Here is a 13,432-nt window from a genome sequence, read left to right on the forward strand (position 1 = left end):
CCAGCTAAGAAGGTTGTGCAGTGCTGATCCGAGGAGACAGAAGAGCTCTTACGCGACTGCTCAGAGACAGTGGATTGGTCCATATTTAAGAACTCAGCGACTAACGTAAATGAGTATGCCGCCACCGTCACAGACTTCATCAGCAAATGTGTGGACGACTGCGTGCCAAAGAAAGCAGTACGTATGTTCCCCAACCGGAAACCATGGCTCAACCACGAGATTGACTCCCTACTGAAGGACAGATCTGAGGCGTTCAAGACAGCCGACCCTGTCCTATACAAGAAATCCAGGTACGACCTCCGCAAAGCCATCCGAGATGCCAAGAGAGAATATCAAACTAAGCTAGAGTCACAGACAGACTCTCGGCGGTTGTGGCAAGGACTAAACAACGTAACGGCTACAAAGCGAAGCCGAGCAGTATCTCTGGCAGCAGCGCACCCCTCCCCGAAGACCACCATCATACAGGTACCAAAGAAGAACCAGGCAACATGCCTCAATGACTACCGCCCGGTGGCCCTGACATCAGTTGTAATGAAGTGCTTCGAGAGGCTGATCATGAAGCGCATCACCTCCATACTCCCGGAACGCCTTGACCCACTTCAATTCACATACCGTCGCAACCGGTCCACATCAGACGCCATTTTCCTGGCCCTACACTCATCCCTAGAGCATCTCAAAAACAAGGACTCCTACATCAGACTCCTATTTATTGACTACAGCTCCGCCTTCAACACCATAATCCAGCCAAGCTCATATCAAAGCTCCAAAACCTAGGACTTGGCTCTCCACTCTGCAACTGGATCCTTGACTTTCTGACCAACAGACCACAATCAGTAAGAATGAACACCAACACCTCCTCCACAATAGTCCTCAATACCGGTGCCCCGCAAGGCTGTGTACTTAGCCCCCTACTCTACTCCCTGTACACACACGACTGCGTGGCAAAACTTGGTTCCAACTCCATCTACAAGTTTGCTGACGATACGACCAGTGGGCCGGATCTCGAATAACGACGAGTCCAAATACAGGAGGGAGATAGAGAACCTAATGGAGTGGTGTAACGACAACAATCTCTCCCTCAATGCCAGCAAAACTAAAGAGCTGGTCATCGACTTCAGGAAGCAAAGTACTGTACACACCCCTGTCAGCATCAACGGGGCCCAGGTGGAGATGGTTAGCAGTTTCAAATTCCTAGGGGTGCACATCACCAAAAATCTATCCTGGTCCACTCACGTCGACGCTATCACCAAGAAAGCACAACAGCGCCTATACTTCCTCAGGAAACAAAGGAAATTCGGCATTTCCACATTAACCCTTACCAACTTTTACAGATGCACTATAGAAAGCACCCCATCGGGTTGCATCACAGCCTGGTATGGCAACTGCTCGGCCCAGGACCGCAAGGAACTTCAGAGAGTCGTGAATACCGCCCAGTCCATCAAACGAACCTGCCTCCCATCCATGGACTCCATCTACACCTCCCGCTGCCGGGGAAAGCGGGCAGCATAATCAAGGATCCCTCCCACCCGGCTTACTCACTTTTCCAACTTCTTCCATCGGGCAGGAGATACAGAAGTTTGAGAACACGCACGAACAGACTCAAAAACAGCTTCTTCCCCACTGTCACCAGACTCCTAAATGACCCTCTTATTGACTGACCTCATTAACACTACACCCTGTATGCTTCAACCGATGCCAATGCTTATGTAGTTACATTGTATAACTTGTTATGTATTCTCATGTATTTTCTTGAATTTTGTTTAATTCCCTTTTCTTCCATGTACTGAATGATCTGTTGAGCTGCTTGCAAAAAAATACTTTTCACTGTACCTCGGTACACGTGACAATAAACAAATCCAATCCAATCCAGTGTCCCTAGGTCCCAGAACTCCGTTCATTGAACATTACTGCATCTAAACTATCTCTCCCATCCCAAATATACCAACAGACCAATAATCCTTACCACTGTCCTTATGATTATCTGCTTGCTTACCATCAGCTCAGGTTCATGCCCCTTAACATCACTTCATTAAAATAAAAAAGGCAATCAAAGTTATTGTGAAGACGGCGGTGAGGAGTCATGAAGTTCACTAGCTTGGAGGTTGTCTTGAGAATAGGTAGAACTAAAGGTGGGAGTTTTGAATTTCACAGCATTCTGGTTAAAGTTCTGAGGTTTTGTAGCACTGGTGAGACAGCCCTGGCAGACAGCAAAACAGGTGATGTAGAGAGCAAATGTTTAAAGTGGCGGATGGGTTACCAATCAAGTGAATTGCTTTGTCACAATGGTGTCAAGATTCTTGAATGTTGTAATGACATCCATCCAAGCAAATAGTGAATATTACATAGTTTTGTGCAATTAGATGCGGAATCAAGAATACCCAGATTCTGAATTTCGCTTGCAGACATGTATTTTCCGGTTGGACCAGCTTAGTTCCGCGTCAATAGGATCCCCGATGGGGATGTAGCGATGGGGGAGGAGTCAGCAATGGTAAAGTAATTGAATATCATGGGGAGGTGGATAGCCATTTTCTTACAAAAGATTGCTCAATAATCTCCACCAAAATTGATATGTATAACGCTCAAGTCCTATCTGTAAAAAACCATACGTATGAGGGAAATTCTGATCATGTTCAGGAGTACAGACACCTGGGACATTACATGACATCTATACTCCAATTGTGAATGACTCCTTCATAGACCTTTTGTTAGACCACAACTAAAGTTTTGCATCCAGACCTGGTCATTAGGAAAAATGTGAGGGTTCTTGAGTGGGTAGAGATTTACCCGAATAGTTCCAAGGATGAGATAATTTAGGTTGGAGAAGTTAGCATTGTTCTCCTTGAAGCAAAGGATGCTGAGGGACAATAGAGGTATATCAGAGGTATACAATAGAGGGACATCAGAGGTATACAATATCATGACAGAATTAGATGATTAATCAATGTTACATGGAACAGGGGGTACAGACTTAAGGTTTTGGGGAGAGAACATCAGGAAGAACTTTTCTAAAAACGCAGAGAGTAGTAACAACCTAGATCTTTTAGTAACCAATTCATTTTTTTCCAATTAAAGGGCAATTTACCATCGCCAATCCACTTACCCTGCACATCTTTGGGTTGTGGGGGTGAGACCCACACAGACACGGGGAGAATGTGCAAACTCCACACGGACAGTGACACGGGAGCGAACCCGGGTCCTCAAAGCCATGAGGCAGCAGCGCTAACCACTGCACCACCGTGCCGCCCCATTAACTACCTAGAACTCACTGATTATGAGGGTTATGAAGCAGAAATGGTCAATTATTTCAAAAGGGATGGACACCGAGCAAAATAAACTTGCAGGGCTTCTGGAAAACAGAGATATGGGTCTGGATTGCTCCATAAAGAGGTGGCATGGACCCAATGGGCTGAATGGCCTCCTCTGTGCCATAATGACTGCTACTCCTTGGCAAACCCAATTTGGTGGGAGCACTTGGCACCTTTCTTTCACCCACTGAAACGGGCAACAGTAGAACGAGATAACCACATCTCCACATTATCGCGCGAAAGATACGAGGGGAAGAAGCAGCATTACCTAAAAGTCTGGATGAATCCACCCAAAACAGTAATACGATGGCAAATTGCAAGTATAAACACAACAGGGTTGTCAATTGTTTTTTTTCCACATAAACAAAACGTTGTCTCATAATAATAATTCCAGTAGTGGAAGTGTCAGGCCGAGCAACAGTGCGACACCCGAAATATCAGCACTGGCGCCACATTCACCCTCCAACATACACCCGGAGGCTCAGCGGCAGCAAACCGGGAAAACCGCCTCAGACGGAGCTAGGGGAGCAATTCCATCGAGGCGGTAAAACTGGACGTGGGAATCCTCCCGGCTAACCGAATGGGAGCGCGGAATGCCACAGAATAACTTCACTTTCCTTCCCTCTTCGTGTTTCCGGCGCCTTCCGAAAATCAGGAGGGAGCGGGGCACGTGCTCGGCTAAAGCGGCCAACCGCCGTTCCCATGGAAACAACGGCTGTTAGAGAGCGCCGGCGCGAAGCTACCCGCTCGCGGCCGGCGGGGGTGGAGGGTGTAAGGAATGACAGGATGGAGGTATGAAGGGGCTGTGGGGAGATGCAGCGGTTGGAGGAGGAGCTTGACGACGGTGGTGAGAAGAGGAAGGGCAAATCGAGATGGAAGATAGGTGCATAAAATGCAGATTAAGTAAAGAAACGCATCATCAACGAGCATTGTAAATTGAGCTCAGGTTCTGGCAAATACTTGGCTTGAATGGTGGCGATCAGCTCTAAAAGTGATCTATTTGCCTGCCACAAGTCAGCAGATGCAAGATTAGGACAGCAGATCATAGACTAATACTACTTTATTATTTGCTCCTTTAATGCGTGGCTGACATAGGGGAGGTCACAGGAATACAACACAACATATACGTGGGTTCTTTACTGTAGCTTGAACATGAACATAGATACACAGCACCAGTATGGGAGCAAGTTTATGCAAATTTTACTCTGTCAGTCTACACCCCCAGCTACCCTGATAATGGGCGATGTGGCATTACTACCTTTAGTGATTCACTTTTAAAGCGATCCGACAACATCTTCCCTGCTTTCCAAAGATAAAAGCATAACCCATTGGGCAGAAAACATATGCACAATATAGGTTCTGGTTCAGACTAATTATGCAAGAATAGGATAACCAGATTTTAGGAGTCTTGAAAACATAGATGTGATTATTCCACCAGATTTTTTGATCATAACTATGAACTATTATCGTCATGATTCTTCTGAGTCACTAACAATTCAGGATTTTACTCAACCTGTTCTTAGCCATATACGATCCCTCATACCTTGGCCGGGATTCTCCCCTACCTGGCGGGGCGGGGGGGTCCCGACGTGTTGGAGTGGCGTGAACCACTCCGGCGTCGGGCCGCCCCAAAGATGCGCAAGTCTCCTATCGCGGTGGGCCCCGATCGTGGGCCAGGCCACCGTGGGGGCACCCCCCGGGGTCAGATCAACCCCCCCCCCCCCCAGGACCCCGACGCCCGCCCGCTCCCCCCCGGTAAGGTAGGTGGTTTAATCCACGCTGGCGGGAGAGGGTTGACAGTGGCGGACTTCGGCCCATCGCGGGCCGGAGAATCGCCGCGGGGGAACGGGTGCAGCGTGATTCCCGCCCCCGCCGAATCTCTGGTGGCGGCCCTTGTGTCTGAGTTTGTCCTTGGTACGACAGGAGTGTTGGATACTCCTGTGTTGGTAACATTGTGTAACTCTGAGTTGCATCAGAAAATTGCACCATTGGAGGTCTTGATCTCAAGATCTGGGCTGGTTGCATATTGCAGCACGATAGAACAGTGGTTAGCACTGTTGCTTCAAAGTGTCAGGGACCCGTTTTCGATTCCCAGCTTGGGTCACTGTCTGTGTGGAGTCTGCATGTTCTCCTGTGTCTGCATGGATTTTGTCCGGGTTCCTCCCACAAATCCTGGAAGACATGCTTCTTAGGTGAATTGGACATCCTGAATTCTCCCTCAGTGTAGCTGAATAGGTGTGGCGACTAGGGATTTTTCACAGTATCTTCATTGCAGTATTAATGTAAGCCTATTTGTTACACTAATAAAGATGATTATTATAACAACCTTTGCATAATTTCAAGTTCCCAACAGATGACTGAGAGCTCGGATCTTCTGTTCGATTCACAATCAAGCCAGTTTTGTTTCTCTTGTTTGGAAAGAAGCATAACAACATTTTACTGTCGAAAATACAGAAAGATGACGACTGGATAAAGTAGTTATTATCTGCCTGTTATACTCATCTTTTAAGGAAAGGACATTCTGTTCCAATTAATTTTTTTCTGTTTTGATCTCAGCTAAATGCACCATTTTTTTCTTCAGTTTGATCATTTCTGTGAGTATTTGGTCATGTACTGTTTAAGTTAGCTTGCAGATCAACACATTGGTTGACTGAACTTTCGTTCACCCAAACCATAAAATGGTGAAGTTCCTGTATTTGGCTTTCCAATTTGTAAGTGAAGATTCCAGTTGGCAGCCAGCTTTCATCAAAGATTTCACAATCTAAAATTAACCATATCTGCAGTATATTCAATTGTGTCAAATTTGTCCAGATAGAACAATTTCAGATCTCTAACCAACTCGATGGGCCGAATGGCCTCTTTTTTATAATCTTTATTGTCACAAGTAGGTTTACATTAGCAATGAAGTTACTGTGAAAACCCCCAAGTCGCCACATTCCGGCACCTGTTCAGGAGGGAGAATTCAGAATGTCCTTGTGGGAGGAAACTGGAGCACCCGGAAGAAACACAAGCAGACAGGGAGAACATGCAGACGCCACACAGATAATAACCCAAGCCAGGAATCGAACCTGGAACCCTGGAGCTGTGAAGCAACTTGCTCAACCAGCATCTGAACATGGTCCTTGTCACGTTTTGCTTCTTTGCCAACCTGGTGTAGTCAAGTCCTGCAGTTCGCTGGGGTTGCGCTACTGCAAAATCTCACAAATTGCGAAATGGTGAAGGGGAACATGCTTTTGAATATAACTCAATCTGATAGCTTCCAGCCATGTGAGGGCAACATTGGTTTGGACAGTATTGTGGTGCAATACCTGCATACAACAGACGATGGAGCCTCAGCATTGGTGAAGATTTCAAATTGAATAGGATAATATAGTTTGGATGAAAGATCTTTTGTGAAGGATAATTCTGGTTGCGGGGAAAGCAGGAGACCCAAATTATTTCATCACAGTGTCTCCACAAATGACAATTATGTATTTTGCCTGGACACAGATAAAAGAAAGTACTCCAGCGCTGCATCACAGCCTGGTATGGCAACTGCTCGGCACAAGTACACAAGAAACCTCAGAGAGTCGTGAACACAACCCAGTCCATCACACGAACCTGCCTCCCATCCATTGACTCCATCTACACCTCCCGCTGCCGGGGGAAAGCGGGCAGCATAATTAAAGACCCCTCCCACCCGGCTTACTCACTCTTCCAACTTCTTCCATCGGGCAGGAGATACAAAAGTCTGAGAACACGCTCAAAAACAGCTTCTTCCCTGCTGTTACCAGACTCCTAAATGACCCTCTTATGGACTGACCTGATTAACACTACACCGCTGTGTGCTTCACCCGATGCCGGTGTTTATGTAGTTATATTGTATACCTTGTGTTGCCCTATTATGTATTTCTTTTATTTTCATGTACTTAATGATCTGTTGAGCTGCTCGCTGAAAAATACTTTTCACTGTACCTCGGTACACGTGACAATAAACAAAATCCAATCCAATCTACCCACTTCCAGCCAGACAGATGTCTACTGGCTTGAAGTAGCAGTCAGGTGAATGCACTTCCTTTCTGACTGATGGGCTACCTTAGAGTTTTTTAGGCACTCGCAACTTCTTGTTAGCATAGCCCATGTTAATGCAGCCCAACCAAGTTGGTGTTAGCTTCTCGCGAATGCTAAAACTAACTTGGTTGGGCAGTATTAACATGGGCTATGCTAACAAGAGGTTGCGTGTGCCTGAATAGAAAAGGAAATAAATGAAAATACGTAATAGGGCAACACAAGGTACACAATGGTCAGTCCATAAGAGGATCGCTGAGGAGTCTGGTAACAGCGGGGAAGAAGCTGTTTTTGAGTCTGTTCGTGCATGTTCTCTGTTATGGGAAAGGTGTTTTCAGAACCCCAAAATGTATCATGGAGTCCAACCAACCCCCCCCCCCCCCCCTTAATGGATTGTTGCTTTTGAAGCACACGGCTTGTTCCCTAGGTGTGGTATTACAATTATGGACACGTGGTTTTTAAAACAAAACAATGTTTATTCCATGAACTCAACTTAACCTTTTAAAATAAACATTGGATCTCTTAACACCGCTTACTTCAAAGATAACCCCGAAAATAATACAACAATACCCAATCCTGCTCACTGTTCCTATACACATCCAAACGACTTCACCGTCACAAAAACAGTAACACCAGGTTACAGTTAATATATATTTTCTGCTGGATGGGAAAGATATATCAGCCTGCAGTCCCAGCATGTTTTCATGCAGCACACAGCCAACACAAGCACTTCTCAAAATGCTTTCTCAGGACTGGCTTTCTCCTTTCAAACAGCTCTCAGTAAAACACACAGACACTCCCAGCTTTCTCCTCAAGCTGAAACTAAAAACTTCAAATGGCTGAGCTAAAGCCCAGCTCCACCCACACTCTCATATCACTGCATTTCTTAAAGGTACATTGCTTAAACATCCAATTCTTAAAGGCACTCTCACATGGCATCTCAGACTTCTGTATCTCCTGCCCGAAGGCAGATCCTCTTATTAATCCTTGTATTACCCCTGATCCCCTTATTAATCAAGAACCTATCTATCTCTGTCTTAAAGACACTCAGTGATTTGGCCTCCACAGCCTTCATTGGCAAAACGTTCCTGTATTTGCTCCAATTAAAGTACAAAATAAAATGTAAATGTTGCCACAGGCTACTTTCCCCTTTGAGAGCTCATTGGTGGTGATTTAACCTGAGGGTCCAGAAGACATCGGAGCAGAATTAGGCCACTTGGCCCATCGAGTCTGCTCCGCTATTCAATCATGGCTGATATTTTTCTCATCCCCGTTCTCCTGCCTTCTCCCCATAACCCCTGATCCCCTTATTAATCAAGAACCTAATTATCTCTGTCTGAAAGACACTCAGTGATTTGGCCTCCACAGCCTTCTGTGGCAAAGTGTTCCACAGATTCACCACCCTCTGGCTGAATAAATTCCTCCTCCTCTGTTTTAAAGGATCGTCCCTTTAGTCTGGGATGGTAACCTCGGGTTTAGTTTTTCCTACAAGTGGAACATCCTCTCCACGTCCACTCTATCCAGACCTCGCATTATCCTGTAAGTTTCAATAGGAACCCCCTCAGCCTTCTAAACTCCAACGTGTACAGACCCAGAGTCCTCAACTGTTCCTCATACGGCAAGCTGTTCATTCCAGAGATCATTCTTGTGAACTTCCTATGGACTCTTTCCAAGGCCAGCACATCCTTCCTTAGATATGGGGCCCAAAACTGCACACAATACTCCAAATGGGGTCTGACCAGAGCCTTATACAGCCTCGGAAGTACATCCCTGCTCTTGTATTCTAGCCCTCTTGACATGAATGCTAACATTGCATTTGCCTTCTGAACTGCCGACTGAACCTGCAAGTTAACCTTAAGAGAATCATGAACAAGGACTTCCAAATCCTTTTGTGCTTCTGATTTCCTAAGCATTTCCCCATTTAGAAAATAGTCTAAGCCTAAATTCCTCCTTCCAAAGTGCATAACCTCACACTTTTCCACATTGTATTTAATTTGCCACTTCATTGCCCACTTTCCTAGCCTGTCCAAATCCTTCTGCAGCCCCCTTGCTTCCTCAATACTACCTCTTCCTCTACAAATCTTTGAATCATCTGCAAACTTAGCAACAGTGCCTTCATTCCTTCTTCCAGATCATTAATGTATATTGTGAAAAGTTGTGGTCCCAGCACAGACCCCTGAGGCACTCCACTAGTCACCGGTTGCCATCCTGTAAAAGACCCCTTTATCCCCACTCTCTGCCTTCTGCCAGTCAGCCAATCCTCTATCCATGCCAGGATCTTATCCTTAACACCATGGGCTCTTAACTTATTTAACAGTCTCCTATGCGGCACCTTGTCAAAGGCCTTCTAGAAATCTAAATAAATCATGTCCACTGGTTCTCCTTTGTCTAACTTCCTTGTTACCTCCTCAAAGTACTACAGATTTGTCAGTCATGACCTCCCTTTGACAAAGCCGTGCTGACTCAGTTCTATTTTACCATGTACTTCCAAGTACTCCGTGATCTCATTTTTAATTTAAAAAAAAATGTTTTTATTCTCCATTTTTACATTTTCCTTCAAAATTTACACCCCACCCACAGACAGTAAACTGTAACAAATACAAAATCAATCCCCTTAACAATAACAACGATCCCATCCTCCCACCACCCCAAACCACAGCCCTCCTGTCAATATATGCATCCAATAAAACAAACCCTCCCACAGTCGAAACAAAAAACAAAGGAGAAAAAGAAAAAGGAGTCCGGGACCGGCCATGGTCATCATTAACCTATAGAGTCCACTCCCCCCCCTCCCCCCCCCCCTACACTCAATGCCATCCAACCCCTGAAAGAGTACCGTACATGATACCCAAGAGTTGTAAACACCACCACCACCACCCCCCTCCCCCTCCCCCCCCCCCCCCCCCCCCCCCCTCTCCAACTCCTCACCTCCACTGCCTCTTGTAAAACTCCTCCCCCCAACTTTCCACCCCGGCTAGACCTCTCGGACCCTGTTCTGCCAGGCTCCGATGGCCGTAGCCCCTCCCCCCACCTCACTCCCGTTCACTGGCCAGCTTAAACCGGCCAGCGTGGAGGTCCCCGCCCGGGTCCCTTTCCCCCTTGCCCGCCCCTAAGACAGCCCAGAAATCCCCTTTCAGCACACAAACCCCGCATATCCACCTACACCCCAAAGAGCCCTCACTTCGAGTGAAAGTCCCATCACTTCCCTTGTCCATATATATACAACATTGGCTCCTTTAGCCCATACACCCGCAAGCAGTGAAACAAAAAAGAAGAAAATACGGTCATGAGGTTACATCGGCACATTTCTTTCAGTTCTGCCACAGTCCTTCTGCCTTCACAAACTACTCCGCTGCTTCCGCCATTCCAAAATAAAATTCCTTGAGCTTGTAAGTCACCCTCAGCTTCACTGGATATACAATGCCGCACTGCACCTTGCTAATGTACAGTGCCTTCTTCACCCGGTTGAAGGCAGCCCGCCTCCTCGCTGCTCCACCGTAAAGTCCTGGTATACACGTATACCAGCTCCAGCCCACTGCACCACCCGCTTCTGCTTGGCCCAGCACAGGACCTTCTCCTTCACACTGTACCTACGGAAGCACAGAGTCACCACCCTTGGCGGCTCACTTGCCTTTGGTACAGGCCTCCACGACCGATGAGCCCGATCCAATTCATATGGGGAGGGATCCTCCCCCCTCCCCCAATAGTTTCGCCAACATCGCGGCAAAAAACTCAGCCAGCCTCGGTCCTTCAACTCCTTCGGGCAGCCCCACAATCCTCAAATTCTGTCGCCTGGATCTGTTTTCTAGGTCTTCCATTTTTCCTCGCAGATCCTTGTTAACCTCCATCACCTTCCGCATCTCCTTCCCCATCGAGGTAAGTTGATCACTGTACTGCAATAATGTCTCAACTTCATTCAGCGCCTCGCCTTGCTCCCGCACCTCCGCCACTGCACTCGCCACCGCCGTCGTCACGGGGAAATTGCCTCCTCCACCAGCACACTCAAAACCTCCCTCATCTCTTTCCTCATTGTCTCCATGTATTTTGTAAACTGCCTTTCGCATTCCGCAGCCATTACCTTAGTCATCTCTTCAGCCGTAAGCCTCCTCTGGTGCTCCAGCCTCCATTTTCCTTGGTGACCCCGCGGTGACCTTTCCACTCCCCGACGGCCCTTCAGCTGTTTTCTTACGGCTGTTTTTTTGCTCACCCTCAACATTTTCCTTTATCGTGCCTCCTCTGTGCCTTATCCCTGCTTTGCTTAAAGCCCAAAAATGCCGTTCCCGAATGGGAGCCCTCCATTATGCAGCTGCCTCTCGCCCACCGTCACCAGAAGTCACTCGATCTCATTTTTAATAACGGACTCTAAAATCTTACCAATGACCGAAGTCAGGCTAACCGGCCTATAATTTCCCACCTTCTGCCCCTCTCCCTTCACTTTCCAGTCCTCTGGGACCCTTCCTGCCTCCACAATCTCCTCAGCTATCTATTTTAGGACCCTGGGGTGTAGTCCATCCGTCCAGGTGACTTATCCACCTTTAGATCTTTCAGTTTCCCCAGAACCTTCTCCTTAGCGATGGCCACTGCACTCGCCTCTGCTCCCTGATTCTCCTGGAGCTCTGGCATCCCACTGGCGTCTTCCACTGTGAAGATTGATGCAAAGTAACTATTCAGTTCATCTGCCATTTCTTTGTTTCCTATTATTACTTCTCCGACAACGTTTTCCAGTGGTCCAATGTCTATTTTTTGCCTCTCTTACCTTTTATATATTGAAAAAACTCTTCCTATCTTCTTTTATATTACTAGCTAGCTTGCACTCATATTTCATCTTCTCTCTCCTCATTGCTTTTTTAGTTGTCCTCTGCTCGCGTTTAAAGGATTCCCAATCCTCTGGCTTCCCACTAATCCTTGCCACTTTGTATGCTTTTTCTTTTGCTTTAATGCGGTCCTCACCTTCCCGTGTCAACCATGGATGCCTTGTCCTGCCCTTAGCATGTTTCCTCCTCCTTGGGATGAATTTCTGCTGTGCCTCCCGCATAACTCCCAAAAATTCTTGCCATTGCTGTTTCAGTCTTCCCTGCTAGGCTCCTTTTCCAATCAACTCTGGCCAGCTCCTGCCTCATGTCTTTGTAGTTACCCTTATTTAAATTTAATATTACATCTGACTCCAGCTTCTCCCTCTTAAACTACAGAGTAAATTCTATCATATTGTGGTCACTGCTCCCTAAGGGTTCCTTTACCTTAAAATCCCTAATCAAGTCTGCCTCATTACACATTAAATCCAGAATTGCGTTGCTCCTAGTGGGCTCTACCACAAACTGCTCCAAAAAACTCTCTTAAACATTCCATAAATTCCTCATCTCGGGATCCACTACCAACCTGATTTTCCCAGTCCACGTGCATATTGAAGTCCCCCATGATTCTTGTGATTCCCTTTTTTACATGCTTTCTCTATCTCCTGATTTATTTTCTGCCCCACATCCTGAATACTGCTAGAGGGCCTGGACATAACTCCCATCAGGGTCTTTTTACCTTTGCGATTCCTCAACTCTACCCACAGAGATTCTATGCCTTCTAATTCTATATCGCTCTTTGCTATCCATTTAACTTAATTCCTTACTGTTACCACACCTCAGGCGAGGGGCAAGGTCGAAAAGGTGGGCCTTCATGAATAACCTCAGTAGTATGGGAATTGAACCCGCTCCGTTAGCATCACTCCGCATCATGAACCAGCCATCCAGCCAACTGAGCTAACCACTGTGCCTTGGCAAACTTTTCTTCTGCATGTGGCTAATTGCCACTTTTAGATGCATTTAGCTTGGCTTCCTGCATTGCCTTGCTCAATATCCATACATGCACCACACTTTCACATGTCTTGGTATGCTTGACAATTGCACATTGCGCGAGTCAGGTTACCTTTACCAAATACTTCTGAACCTTGATTACCATACCAATTGTCATTGCCACCCAAATACTTGTAACTGAAGGCACCTACCAAGATAGCTTCAAATGTCTTTCTATTTTTAAGTAATGCATCGACACTGTACCCTTCTTTAGTTTTTTTTGAAAGGCTTGTATTGGAG

General features: G+C 46.5%; 1 protein-coding gene across 4 annotated transcripts in view; it reads right to left on the reverse strand.

Annotated features, from left to right (window-relative positions):
* LOC119970022 (cyclin-dependent kinase-like 4) overlaps window positions 1–3,937 on the reverse strand; it is a 226,165-nt gene extending 222,228 nt beyond the window's left edge. For 3 of the 4 annotated variants that reach the window (XM_038803978.1, XM_038803974.1, XM_038803986.1), the window contains exon 1: window positions 3,574–3,937. The gene's annotated coding sequence lies outside the window, so the exon portion shown is untranslated. The remainder of the gene's footprint in view (window positions 1–3,573) is intronic. The other variant, XM_038803982.1, reaches the window with a different exon arrangement.
* Window positions 3,938–13,432: the final 9,495 nt, after the last annotated feature.

This window comes from Scyliorhinus canicula, chromosome 1, assembly GCF_902713615.1.
Source record: "Scyliorhinus canicula chromosome 1, sScyCan1.1, whole genome shotgun sequence".
In the NCBI taxonomy this organism is placed as follows: Eukaryota; Metazoa; Chordata; class Chondrichthyes; order Carcharhiniformes; family Scyliorhinidae; genus Scyliorhinus; species Scyliorhinus canicula.